The following is a 13938-nucleotide window of genomic DNA, read 5'->3' as shown; positions in this document are numbered from 1 at the left end:
GAGACTATGAAGTTGAAAGTGTTCTTGATGGAACTTCAGCAAAGGACAGGCGCTGCCAGCTCCCACGTCACCAATGCCCAGTTGTGGGCCTCAAAGCACTTCCTGCCAGTTACATCCCTCAAGTTACCACGATAACGTGATCTGAATTATAAAGGCAAATAAAGCCAGGAGTAGATAAATGCTCAAGGGCATTCAGCACCTAGACACCAGAAGAGTGATGAAAAAAAAAACCAAATAGGTAAGTTCTTTTATGAATTTGAATTTGGATTTAAATTTGAATCTAGCTTTGAAATTGAATCTGGAGGAAACCCATGTCGACTGTTATAGAAACCAAAAGGGAACTGGAGATGAATTCAATTCTTTAACAATAAGGCTTTCAGTTTCTAAACTATATAATTCTCTAATTTAAAAATCAGAAGAATTGAAGTACATGGTGATTATTAAAATTAGGCTGGTGTTCCATAATCTTAAAACAGTAAAAATGTAAAGAAATTGACAAGGGGCTTGTAATGCGTATCTGGGAAGTCTGCCATGTGAAATACAGAAGTTAAAGAAAAAGAAAATGAAAGAGGTTGGAGAAAGACGACAACTACTGAAATGGCAGACAATTTCCCACACCTATGCACATATGTACACACACACACACACACACACACACACACACACACACACACACATCCATCCTAGATGCTTTGGCAGAAATTCTGTATTCTAAAATTTAAAAAAAAAAAAAAAACTTCCAGCAGAAAAATGAATTATTTGCAACCACCTCCTCCGTTTCCCAAAGCAGCAATCATAGTCTGTTAGTCCAGCTTGTAAGGGGCACTTCTGTCTCCTACAAGAGCCGAACTTGTCTGTGTCTTTGCTGCAGCCAGGTCCCGAGTCTTGTATGTCTGTAACTTCAGCACTACTCACCGCTCCTTTCTTCCTTTCTTCATTCCTTCCTCGCTCCTTCCCTCCTCCCTCCCTCCCTTCCTTCTTTCTTTCCGTCTTTCTGATATTTATTTATTTATTTATTTATGAGAGAGAAGGAGAGAGAGAGAGAGAGTCCATAAGCATGGGAAGAGGCAGAGGTTGAGAGAGAGAGAATCTCAAGCAGGCCCCACACTCATAGCAGAACCCGACTCAGGGCTTGATCTCAGGGTCCTGAGATCATGACCTAAGCTGAAATCAAGAGAGGGACACATAACTGGCTGAGCCACCTAGGTGGCCCCTCGTTTTTTGTTTTATCTATTTCCTATCCACTGAAATGTTTTTCATTTCTTATGATACCAGCTATGATTATTTTGTTTTCTCTTTTATTATATTATCTATTATTAATTGGGGGCTTATATTACATGGAAATCTTCTCTTTTATACATACACACACTTTATTTTATTCCCTTTCAAAGGTTCCTAATCCCAATTCCATTCCACTATAAGCATCTAGTCTTATTCAAAATTTAGATTCTTCCCAAATCACTATCCATTACTTATTTACAATACTTTGGATTTTTGAATAATATATAGCCTATTTGGGTGTGTTTTATGCTCATAAACTGTATTAGGCAATACATCTTGCTATGTAATACATATCAGGAAAATTTTAGGATTCTGGCTTTTACTGAACATTTCATTTTTGATATCTATCTATGTTGATGTAGGCAAATCTTATTCTTTCTACTGTTAGTTTATCCCATCATACATGTATCACACATTTTCTTTAATTTCTTTTCCTTGACAGCATTTCTAAATCCTTGCCCTCTAAAGCATGCCAGAGATGGACATTGTCACATCTTTCTGTCAGTGTAGGAGCATTTCTGCAAGAAATAGACCAAATTTTCAGCTGGATGGGGAGAGATAGATCTTTACCCCTGGGGATGCTTAGATGTCCGGTTTTTGACTTAGCCAAGGTAAGGGCAGTAGAATATCTCATCTTTTGTTTAGGGTTTGAAACTCCCCTGACAACATGCAAGGTTAGCTTCTTTACTGATAGTTTGCCACTGGCCTAAGCATTTGGATGAGCCTGACTTGACTACTTACCACACCACTGAAAGCTTTTGGAGGAGTCTCTCCCAAAGATAACTCCTTCGTGCAGGTCTTGGCAGCTCAAGCCAGAGAATCAACCCACCCCCAGAGCACAGAGATTAGGCCCACAGGAGTTCATACTGTGGATATCTCTGAGATCTCTGATGCTTGCTTGCATTCACTAAATAAAAGCCTCAAGTGGGTATATATTTTGGGTCTGGTGAGTTAGATCAAATATCTGAACTGGGAAAAACAATACAGATCTATCCCCAGGAGGGGAATAGATGATTCACAGAGTGTATCATTTGTTTAATTTCAATAAAACAGATGATACACTGTTTAGTTTCAATAAATTGCAGAAAGTTCTCTTTGTTGGCTTTACTAAACCAAAATGTCAAGGACTTTCTACTTTTCCTCATTCCCTCCAACTGTGGATGTCATCTGAAATTTTTAATTTCTATCAATATGATTGATATATAAAGGTATGTTAGCATGACTTCAGTGTGCACTTCTCTGAATCCGAAAGTGTTATATATAAAAATTTTATATTTATAAAAATATACTTTTATATTTATATATAACATACTTATAATTTAAATATATATAAATCACATATAATATATTAATACATCTTAAATCTATGTAATATATATAAAATACATATTTGTAAAGATATATAAATATGCTTTTAATTTATATATAAACAGAAAAAGAGATATATATTTTTTGAAAATGTAGGTACTTTTCAGGTTTTCTCTTTGTGAATTTATATTCTTTAATCCCTTGCCGATTTTTTAAAATTGTGTGTGTGTGTTTTTTTTAAAGATTTTATTTTTTTGAGAGAGAAAGAGAGTGAGTGAGAGTATTAGAAAGGAGAAGGTCAGAGGGAGATCAGACTCCTTAAGGAGCTGGGAGTCCAATGCAAAACTCAACCCCAGGACTCCAGGATCATGACCTGAGCCAAAGGCAGTGACTTAACCAACTGAGCCACCCAGGCACCCCTCTTTTTTCTTGAGGAATTCCTTAAATATCCTTGATATTAATCTTTATCTAGTTTGTTACTTTTCTGTTGGCTGAATCTATTATACTTCTATTTCAATTCCCTCTTTCATAAAGTAGAAGTAGTAATAGTACCTCTAGCTCCTTTTTTTTCCTCTGAAGTTTAAATGAGATAATGCATGTAAAACACTAGTACAGCATTTACATTTGGCAAGAATTCAATGCATACTGGTTATCTATTAAGCTTTTTCAAATTAAGCTAATACTTTTGATAAACATATAGACTTAGTTTTAAATTTAATTTTAATCTACACTTAAATTGAATGATTTCTTCTATATCATATTTAATCCAGGACTGAAGTCTCAAGCTAGGCACAGGAAGTTTAGAATATAGACTATAGTGACAAATGGAGGAGATGCAGCTGGGAAATCAGAAGCCATTACTCTGCACTTGAACTCATATTAGCTGGGCACTCCAACCTGTGTGAGCAGTGGACTCTGCCCTTCAAGCTGACCTGCCTTTCCACAGTAAGCTGACCTGCTGATGATGGAGGAACCCACATCTTTTCATTTGGGCACAGTTTTATCCATTGGATCCATATATTTGTATTTTCAAAACAGCAACACTTTCATCACCATTATTCTTGCCCCTAGTGTGTGGTTTATCATCCAACATGTCAAAATACTTTGAAAAAGGTATCATTTAATACAAAGTCTAAGTTGTATCTGATCTCTTTATGAAGAAGAAGAAACCTAAAAAGGAAAGAATAAAATACACCAGAATGTCTTGATAGGAAATAGAATCATTCATAAAGTCATGAGGCAAAATATGTTTTCTAAAATTTATATTACAGATACTGGCAAACAAATAGATAAGGAAAACAATGGGTCACTTGGAATGTTCTAATAGGTGCATAAAGTTTTCTCTCAGTAGAAACTTTTCCTTTTAGTTACTAAACAAATTCTCCAAACATTGAAAATATTTCAGAAGTTCTCAGGAAATGATAATAAAGTAAACTGCTAGTATTTGATAAATTCCCACCCTCATGTCTTTTCTTGGCTCTTTCAATCAATACCTCTGTTCTTGGCCAGATTCCTTACCAGCAAGGAGTTCTGGGAGCATTTTATACTCACTTATCTAACTCAGATCTGTATAAGATGCATGCTGTCCTAAATTGTGTATGTGTAGCCTAGATTGATAAAAATATTTCATCCCTTCAAATTAGCTCCTGGAGTACTCTTTAAGCAGATGAAAGATGACATCAAGGCACAGAGGAAAACACTAAAATGTGAATTCCATTAGCAGAGACAGCCACAGGCAAGGGAGAAAGGATGTGGCTTCATGTGTGTATAGACTTTTCTCTGGAACTTTCTTTGACTTTCCTAAGCAAAATCATCATTACCTCTTCCTAATTCCACTGGATGTACTTTCAGAATACTTTAATTAATCTAATTATAATCACGTTCTCTGGAGATCTGTTAGATCACATGTATATATGAAATAACTACTTTTTTTGACAGCTTTCAGGCCAGCTATTGACTTTTATTATATTAATCAGTAAATTTCAATTACTTAATCAGGTTAATTACAGAGTGTTATAGACTTAGGGACTGTGCGTATGTTCAAGCTTTCCAAACTGGGCTGACCCTCTTATATAGTTCAATGACCAATATAGCTGTACTTTTATGGCGTTTGGATTATTAAGAAGCTCTTACCAGAAAACACGCCATTCTGTAAACCATATGTCGATATGTTCAAGTCTCAGAAATGTAATAGGGAGTGTACCCTTTATTGTATTGTGCTGTGATTGTATCATAATCAAGATGTAGAATGCAAGAAGCAGTAGTAATAGACGCACAGGTCACATCTCATAAGCCATGAGTGAAGAGATCTATTTGGAGGAGTGACAAAAGGAAAGGCTGCGAGACAGGAAGAGAACAGGTAAAGGAGAATGAGGACAGAGCTTGAACAGAGATCTGCAGTGTAAAAGAAATGTTAGAGCAGTCAATGTAGAGGCTGTCAGCAGAGAAGGCTGTTTGGATTTTCCTAATTGGCAGATCATTAGAGCTTTGCCCAAGACAGGACTCAGGAGCGAGTAGAAGTGGAAGTGAGACTTAAGGATAGCTTGCAGTTAATGAGACACATTAATGGCATTACTTGGCGCGCCTGGGTGGCTCAATCGGTTAAGTGTTGGACTCATGATTTTGGCTCAGGTCATGATCTCAGAATCAGGGGAATCAAGTCCCATGTAGGACTCCATACCAGTTGTGGACCTTGCAGAAGACTCTCTCTCTCTCTCCCTTTCCTGCCCCTTCTTCCTGCATGCATGTGTGTGCACACACTCACTCTCTCTTTCTCTCTCTCTCTCTCAATAAAAAGGCATTACTGTTCTGCTCTTCTCTTTAAAGTCAAGAGAACACTTCTTAGAAAATGGAGATGAAAACTCTTTCTTTAAAAAAACAGGTAATAGCTATAATTCTAAACCAGAGATTATGAAGAATAGCTGTTGAATACAGTAATGCTGCAGACCTTAGAAGTCTGGGAGCAGTAAGGACACTTAAACATCTTGTGTTAGCCCTAAATGGAGTTCTCTTAAGGCAGGTGTCATAGTTCTATGGGAAACAATAAAGAATATTTTATCCAGAGCAGTAATTCTGGACAACCTGAAAGACTGAGGAGCAATCTCTACACTCCATTCCACTCTAAGTGTTGGAAAGAAACATAAGACAGGAAGAGAGAGGACATAGATCAGCCATTGTCATAAGAAGTCACAGTCAGTGGTACAGAGGAATGTGCAACAGCAATTGGCTTTACACACAAAAAGATCTAGCTAAATCATCTCACAACACAAAAAAAAAAACCTTTGTCTCTTGGACCTACACTCTAAGCCATGCTGATTTATTGCTTCAACAACAACTAAAAGAATTGGACCACACTGGGTAGCTAAATCCCCTAGATCTCTTGGGTACCTGTTAGGCTTCTGAGCTACAAAAGGCTTTAATTCTCTTGGAACATAATCAGTCAGTTAAAATATCATGGGAATCATTATAAAATAGACAATAAAATCTGACTGGAGTATAAATGAAGGCCACAGAGTTTAAGAGAAAAGCTTGAGACAGTTTTTGGGAAAGTACAATCAAAAGAGAAAAGAACATTTCAAACAGAAGGAAGTAACTGTATAAGGGGAAAAACAGAGGTGGATGAGAGAGTTGCGGCAGTCAAATTTTCATAGTAAGTTTAGCAGGGCTGGCCATTAATGTGCTTTGGGAAAAGGGGCCAAAATGAGAACTCCAAGTCAGGCCAAGTCTTAAAGAGCCCTTTGTAAGCCATGACAGGCAGTGATGGTGGAAATGGGATGGAAGGAATGAATAGAGAGTAGTTGGTCAAAGGGCTTTATGCTTTCTGTAAAGCACCAATAGGATGATGATTCTGTCATTTTCATAGTCATACAGGTAAAATTAAAATAGGAAATAATCCCTCCTTCATATTTCTTCCTGCTGATGATTTTTGCTCTGTATTAGTGTCTTTTATTTAAATTTTAGGTTCTCCTACTTAGCTACCTATTGTGTTAATAAAACATTAACCTACTATTGCATTCATTCTGTGTTAGGCAGTGAGTCCAAAAGTTCATTCTTACAACCACAGTAAAGATACAGGGCTCTTGTAGAAGGCAGATTAATAATTAATAATGATGACAAGGAATTACTTTTGTTCTGTGTCAGCTAATTGAAAGTTAGAAGTCAAACAATATATAAACTTTCCTAATGGAGGTAGGTCCTATGTAAACTGGGTAAGAGATGTAGCGACTCTACAAACTACTCCCTGGCTGATTTGGATCCCACAACATCCAGACCAAGAAGCCCTCTTGTCATGCAGAATAGCTTGGGGTGCTCTGATCAACACAGGGAAGGCTATGAAGATCTGACTTTTTCAAACGCCTTTTGAAGTCTTCTTAAAATGAAGCATCATAAAGGTGAGTATCTTAAACAAATGTTCTAGAGAATGCTGTATCAAGGCAACAGGTCCAGAGCAAGTTGATTACGGAATAGCTATCAAGGGGCAGCCAAAGTGAGAGAGGAGGAATTTGTAAGGGAGCAAGAATCACAATTATCTAACTATCTATTTATTTGTTTGTTTATCTATTACCATTTAACCAGTGTTGAGGAATTTATAGTATGTGTTAAAACATAATAGACTGCACAAGATTAAAAAATAAATAAGTAAATTGATCGATGTAATGAATAAATTATTGCACAGTAAATACAGAAGGAAGTTAGAACACAATGATGCAAACCAAAGGTCCCACGAGGACAGTAAGGTAGAGCAAAATGTTGATTTTATTCTCCCTAATACTCAAAGCAAAGAGTAGCACCTTTCCTTTTTTTTTCAACAACTGAGACCTGAATATTTCTTCTATGATTTCTCAAAGCAGAATCACATTTGATTTGAAGTAGAATATATATGAAGTAAAATTCATGTTTCTGCTTTTGTAACTTCCTCTTCCCCCAATTCACATGAAAGCAGAAAGTCAAATTGGAATTCTCTAAGAGTTAAATTCACTAAGAGCCAAAAGCAGTGAGGTTCAAGTGTACAGCCTGAGATAAAATCTAAACTTCTTGAAAAGCCACCCTGATGCCAAATGATTTACCATGTTCCTTTAAATGTCATTGAAACCTGAGGAGGCCTTCCCTTGCTCCAGGATTAAGTGTGTGTGTGGTGGGTTAAGAAGAATATATTTATCACCTCTTTCCTGAGTTCTTACTTCTACAAAATATTTCACTTTATAGACTATCTCATTCCACTAGAGGCTGTCTCTTTACCCAATCAAATCATGCTGAGCTAAACACCAAATCTAGTATTTTATTTCCTGGCTCTTTCCACAGTTTGGTGACCGTGGCCATTGCTGCTATGAACATGGAGGTACAGGTGGCCCTTCTTTTCACTACATCTGTATCTTTGGGGTAAATACCCAGTAGTGCAATTGCAGGGTCATAGGGAAGCTCTATTTTTAATTTCTTAAGGAATCTCCACACTGTTTTCCAAAGTGGCGGCACCAACTTGCATTCCCACCAACAGTGTAAGAGGGTTCCCTTTCTCCACATCCTATCCAACACTTCTTGTTTACTGTCTTGTTAATTTTGGCCATGCTAACTGGTGTAAGGTGGTATCTCAATGTGGTTTTGATTTGAATCTCCCTGATGGCTAATGATGATGAACATTTTTTCATGTGTCTGTTAGCCATTTCTAAGTCTTCTTCGGAGAAGTGTCTGTTCATGTCTCCTGCCCATTTTTTGACATGATTATCTGCTTTGTGTGTATTGAGTTTGAGGAGTTCTTTATTTGACCATTCTCTTACATCATATACAAAGATAAACTCAAAATGGATAAAAGACCTCAACATGAGGCAGGAATCTATCAAAATCCTAGAGGAGAACATAGGCAGTAACCTCTTTGACATCAGCCACAGCAACTTCTTTCAAGATATGTTTCAAGGCAAAGGAAACAAAAGTGAAAATGAACTTTTGGGACTTCATCAAGATCAAAAGCTTCTGCACAGCAAAGGAAACACTCTATAAAACAAAGAGGCAACCCACAGAATGGTAGAAGATATTCACAAACGACACTACAGACAAAAGGCTGATATCCACCAGTGAGAATCTTAACAGAGTTACCATTTTTAAATGGTATACAAATTTTTCTTTCTATCTGCTCCATCCCAACTTAGCTATACTAACTTTACAGAATGAGCTGTTTAAGAGTAAATTTGTAGCATTTGTTTGACCTTTTTGCCTCTGTGCTCAGAGTATTGAGAGGGCAAAAATTTGCATACATCCCTTAAAGATGTGAAATCATTTTCTGGTCACTAGTTTGACTTTTTTTGCCTCATTCAGTGGAAATGGTAGTGTCCAGCTGAAATACTTCAGGTGTTTGCCCTTTGAAAAACTGATAGATCGTGTCATATTTAAACAATAAGGTAAACATTCTCTTGTGTTGAAGATACATATACTTGTATACATAAACACATACACATATTTATTTATTATATAAGCATATTTATATATGTAAATATACTTACGTACATATTCACATATTTAGATATTAAAATAGTATTTTCTTTTTAATTATTAAATTAAAATTAAATATTAAAAGGTTAAAATAATATTTTAAAAATTAAAAAAGAAAAATCAGTAAGGATTGGGCAAATCCTAAAATTTATTTATTTATTTGTTTTAAATATTTTATTGTCTTATTTGACAGAGAGAGAGATCACAAGTAGGCAGAGAGGCAGGCAGAGAGAGGGGGGAAGCAGGCCTCCCGCTGAGCAGAGAGCCTGATGCAGAGTTCCATCCTGGGACCTTGGGATTGTGACCCAAGCTGAAGGCAATGGTTTAACTCACTGAGCCACCTGGCACCCCAAATCCTAAAATATAAAACAAACCAAAACAATAAATTGAACTGTAGTTTATAGATGTAAAAAACCACCCTGAATGGGGAAATGTTAGAACTAATCAAAATAACTTTTTCCAGTACTGTGTGACTGGAGGCATTGATACCTGGCTGCAATAAGCTTATCTAGAGAACAGATTGTTTTCTTGATTTTCCTCTCTAAAAGCCCCTTGGAGGAATGGCTGATTGCAGGGCTGATGCTGGAAAAATCCAAGATTAGCCTGGAACATCTTATGCTACAAAGTAAGCAAGTGCTCAAAAACAACATGATGGTGACATGTCAGAAGGACATAAGAACCATGTTGAAGGAGCTCCCACTGGCTAATGAGAGACAATTTGAGCAACTAAATTATCCCAATGATGGAAAAAACTAACCTGGTGTGCTTCCTAATGAAATTCCCTGAGAAAGTCTTAATGTCACTAATGAAGCATTCTTGCCAAAAATTCAGAACCTAGGTCAAATCATGTGGAAATGGCAGATAATCTTAAATTGAGGAATATTCTATAGCATAACTATTTTCTGCACTTCAAAATTATTGGTATTTTATATGACAAAGACAATCAACAAGCCTATAGAAATATGCTCAACATCACTAATCATTAGAGAAATGCACATAAAAACGGAGGTTCCCCAAGAAATTAGAAATAGAACTACTGCATGATCCAACAATCCCATTTGTGGGTATATATCCAAAAGAACTAAAAGCAGAGTGTTGAAGAAATATTCACACACCACGTTTATAATAGCATATTCTCAACAGTTGAAAGATGGAAACAACCCAATATCCGTCAGTAGATGAATGGATAAAATATAATGTAGACATACAATAGAATATTATTCAGCCATACAAAAAAAGGAAATCCTATCACATGCTACAACATAGATGAAACTTTAGGACATTATGGTACATAAAATAAGCCAGTTAAAAAAGAATATTGTATGATTCCACTCATATGAGGTATCTGAAGTAGTCAGAATCATAACAGGAAGTAGAACGGTGATGGTCAGGTGCTTGGGGAAGGTCGAAAGGGGAGTTGTTCAATTAATATACAGTTTAAAGATTACAATATGAAGAATTTTTGGAGAATGGTTCAACAACAATATGATATACTTAACATTACTGAACTGTGCATTTAAAAGAGGTTGGGATGATAAAGTTTATGTTATGTGTTTTTGTCACACACAAACAAACACCAAAAAAATGATAAAGAAAAGTGCTAGAAGGACAGGAAAAAAAAAAAAAAAACTGTTCAAGAGAGACAAGGCAGTTAAATTTACTGCATAATCTTGGATTTGATGCTGCACTTCAAGAGACAGTTACAAGGGACATTCTTATGCCCAACTGGAAAAAAAAATTGAATAATATTTGTTTACTAGATAATAGTATTATATTAATGTTGAATATCCTGGTATTGATAACCTAGTGAGGTTATGTAAATGAATATCCTTGTTCTTTGAAAGTCACACTTAGGAAGTTTTAGGGATAAGGGGATATGATATTTCAATGTAGTCTTAAATGTTTCAAGAAAAGACATACATTATATGTATTGGGAGTGTGTGGGTTTATTCATGAGAGAGAAAAACCAAATGTGTCAAAATGTGAAATTGGTGAAACCTGGTAGAGGATATACAAAATTCTTTGTAGTGTTTTTGCAACTTTTCTATAGGGGTAAAATTATTTCAAAATAAAAATTAAAAATATCAAATCAATAAGATATGGTAAATTGATAAATCTTCAAAGATCTATTAAATCTTCAAAAATTTAACATATTTTATATATCATACATAGTCAAACCAAATAGATCAAATTAATTAGCTGCATAAAGTATCAAATAACCCACCAGCAAGCCTGTGTCTAGGGATTGTGTGAAAACTGTCTGTACCTAGCTCTGATACTTATAATTTTCTTCTTGTTTAAATATAGAGAAAAAACTAAATTATGTGTTAATTACAAGTCTTCCTGTAAATAATCAGGTATCTGGGCAAATTGACATGTAAACACATATTAATAGAGAACTATTAAAATTCCCTTGCCGAGACATAACATATGAATTGCCTTAAATACCTCTGTGAATTTAACAATGAAGTTTGATGTAGGGGAAAGTAAATAGGTTACAGGAATTTTAGTTTCTAAATGTATTTTAATCACCAACTAGCAAAATAGCATTTGCTTATAATACTATGTATAGAGGTTGGGAAAGTCCCTGCCCCTTACTGGGAAATTTTTCTAATAGAATATATACATCACAGGAAGGAGAAAATAGATTATTTGTATATAGCTTAGTGATTTATTCGCACATTAATGTGTTTTGCTTTCCTTGCTATGGAAGTTGGGGTGGGGGGAGAGGGGAGAAGAAAAGAGAGGAGGGGTAGGAGAAGTAGGGAGGAGAGGGAAGAAGAGAGATGAAGAGAAGGCAGGGGAGAGGGACGGGGCGGGCGGGGGGGACCAGGAAGAGAGGAGTGAGGAAGGATATTTTGGAAGAAAGTCAGCCAGGGACTGCCCCCCAACCCCACCCCAAGAGAAAACCACTGTTAAAAGGATTTTACATCACCCTGGAAGGAGCCTCCATCCTTTCCCAAGTGTCCAAAACCTGGTTGGATGACAGGGCATTGGATGGAGGAATAATCAGATTCAAAACAGCCTGTCTGCTTTATGCTCAAGCTGACCACTTCATTGGCTTCCCTGCTGCACTGGGAAGCCTGCTTCTCCCTCTCCCTTGTGTTTCCTCCCTCGCTGTGTGTCTCTCTCTGTCAAATAAATAAATAAAATCTTTAAAAGTAATAATACATAAATAAAAACAGCCTGCCAACAAGCCCATAAAAACCCCTCGATCTAAATACCAAATCATCAACCCTCTCAGATCCACTCCCTGTGTGGGAGCTTTGTACTATCAACTTCACTTTACTCTCCCTCCGTCAACCTCCCTTGGCTGCCTTCACTCTGTCTGGTCTACCTCTTCATTCTTGGAAGTAGCATGACATGACCGAGAATCACAAAGGAAAATAAATCCTGTAACAGGAGAGAAAGGGGGAGGGAATGAGAAGGGGGAGGGAAGGCCAATGGAGGCAAAAGGAAGGGGGGAGAGAAGGTGAGGTAAAGGTAGGGAAGGGAGGAATAGGAGAGAGGAAATGGAGAGAGAAGAGCAGAGGGGAGTTTTAAGTGCGTTCTGCTCTTTATATTTTTCTCTCCCCTGTAAATGAGATTCTGCCTTCCTTGGCTTCAGAATAGAAATTACTTGGTAAGAACATCCTGACAGGGCTTTTTAAAAAGATTATGTTATGTTATATTGGTTACCCCCACTTGGAAGGGCAAAGAATGTTTGGGTGGGCAGGGGGGTGGGGGGGAAGAAAAGAGGCAGAGGGGATAAGAGAGAGGAAGCTAACATGTTCCTCTCAGGGTATTTTGTTACACTTAAAACATCCAGGAAAGGAGAGTCCCAATGACTCATTAAATCTCCCTCTGTAGATGTGATGATTGAGATCCTAAAACATTCTTATTTAATTTATAATATAGATTAATTAGAAAGTTTCTGTATCCTAAAGAGAAGGAAAAAAATAATTCTTCCTCTATCCTTCTGGGTTCATCTGTGGAACCCTTATAATAAAAGAGAGATTAACAAGAGAAAAACAAGTGTATTAACATGAATACCTCAGGTGTACTTGGGAGGTACCCAGGGAAAAGTGAGTAACTCCCATAGATGGCTTGGATTCAGACTTAAATACCATCTTAAAAGGAAAAGGGGAAAAGAGATGTAGGCCTCTTAAAGGGGAGTGAAGGACTATCAGGAAAGATATGGGCCCTTAAAAGTGTAGGTAAGAGATACAATAGTGACAAAGTTGGTCTGGGTGTGGTGTTGACTTCTTAGTCCCCTCCCTGAGACAAGAGCCCATCTTCCAGGGTTGAGGAAACTCCCAGAGAAGGAACTGACAGCTGAATCCTTTTTGAAGGATCTGTCCTCAGGCAGATAGGGGAGTTCGGAGAGATCCTCTTTAAGTTCCTGCAGCTCAAGATAATCAATATACCACAGTGACATATGTTGTGGTGGCAAGTTCTGAATTCTCGCAGTCACATTTTGGAGGAGTGCATTCTGCTGTCCTTCAATGCCTAAATTTGTGACTGCAGGCTTTTATCAGTTTTTTCCCCAATGTGGTCCGTGAGGTTGAGGTCTTCTTTCGTTTCTCAGAACACTTACTAATAATAAGACCTGGATTGGCCACCAAGCAGCTCTGTGTTCAGTCTCATCACCCATTTCTACTCATGGAGCACTTAGCATTAGAGTGTCATAGTTGGATGTGTAGCCTAGGATTCTTACAGAAACAATTTGCCGCGCTGACTTTAATTTGGTAAATAATACAGTAAACCCCCATGGAAGTCCACTATTTGCCTGGCACTGGTTTAGCTATGGTAAATAAGCCCTGAAAAATAAGGAAAATTTAAGGATGACCCCTGAAGCGGGAGAGCTAGTTTCTTGTCTCACAGAAT

The 13938-nt window shown here is 37.1% G+C and overlaps 1 protein-coding gene across 2 annotated transcripts in view; it reads left to right on the top strand.

Moving 5' to 3' along the window:
- Positions 1-148: 148 nt before the first annotated feature.
- Positions 149-13938, top strand: part of KYNU (kynureninase) — a 133354-nt gene continuing 119564 nt past the window's right edge. The window contains exon 1 of one of the 2 annotated variants that reach the window (XM_059394355.1): positions 149-238. The gene's annotated coding sequence lies outside the window, so the exon portion shown is untranslated. Of the gene's footprint in view, positions 239-6756; positions 6981-13938 lie in introns of those variants that run through there. The other variant, XM_059394356.1, reaches the window with a different exon arrangement.

Source organism: Mustela nigripes, chromosome 3 (assembly GCF_022355385.1).
Source record: "Mustela nigripes isolate SB6536 chromosome 3, MUSNIG.SB6536, whole genome shotgun sequence".
NCBI lineage: Eukaryota > Metazoa > Chordata > Mammalia > Carnivora > Mustelidae > Mustela > Mustela nigripes.
Note: the sequence above shows the minus strand (reverse complement) of the source record. Positions and strands in the feature narration are given on the sequence as shown.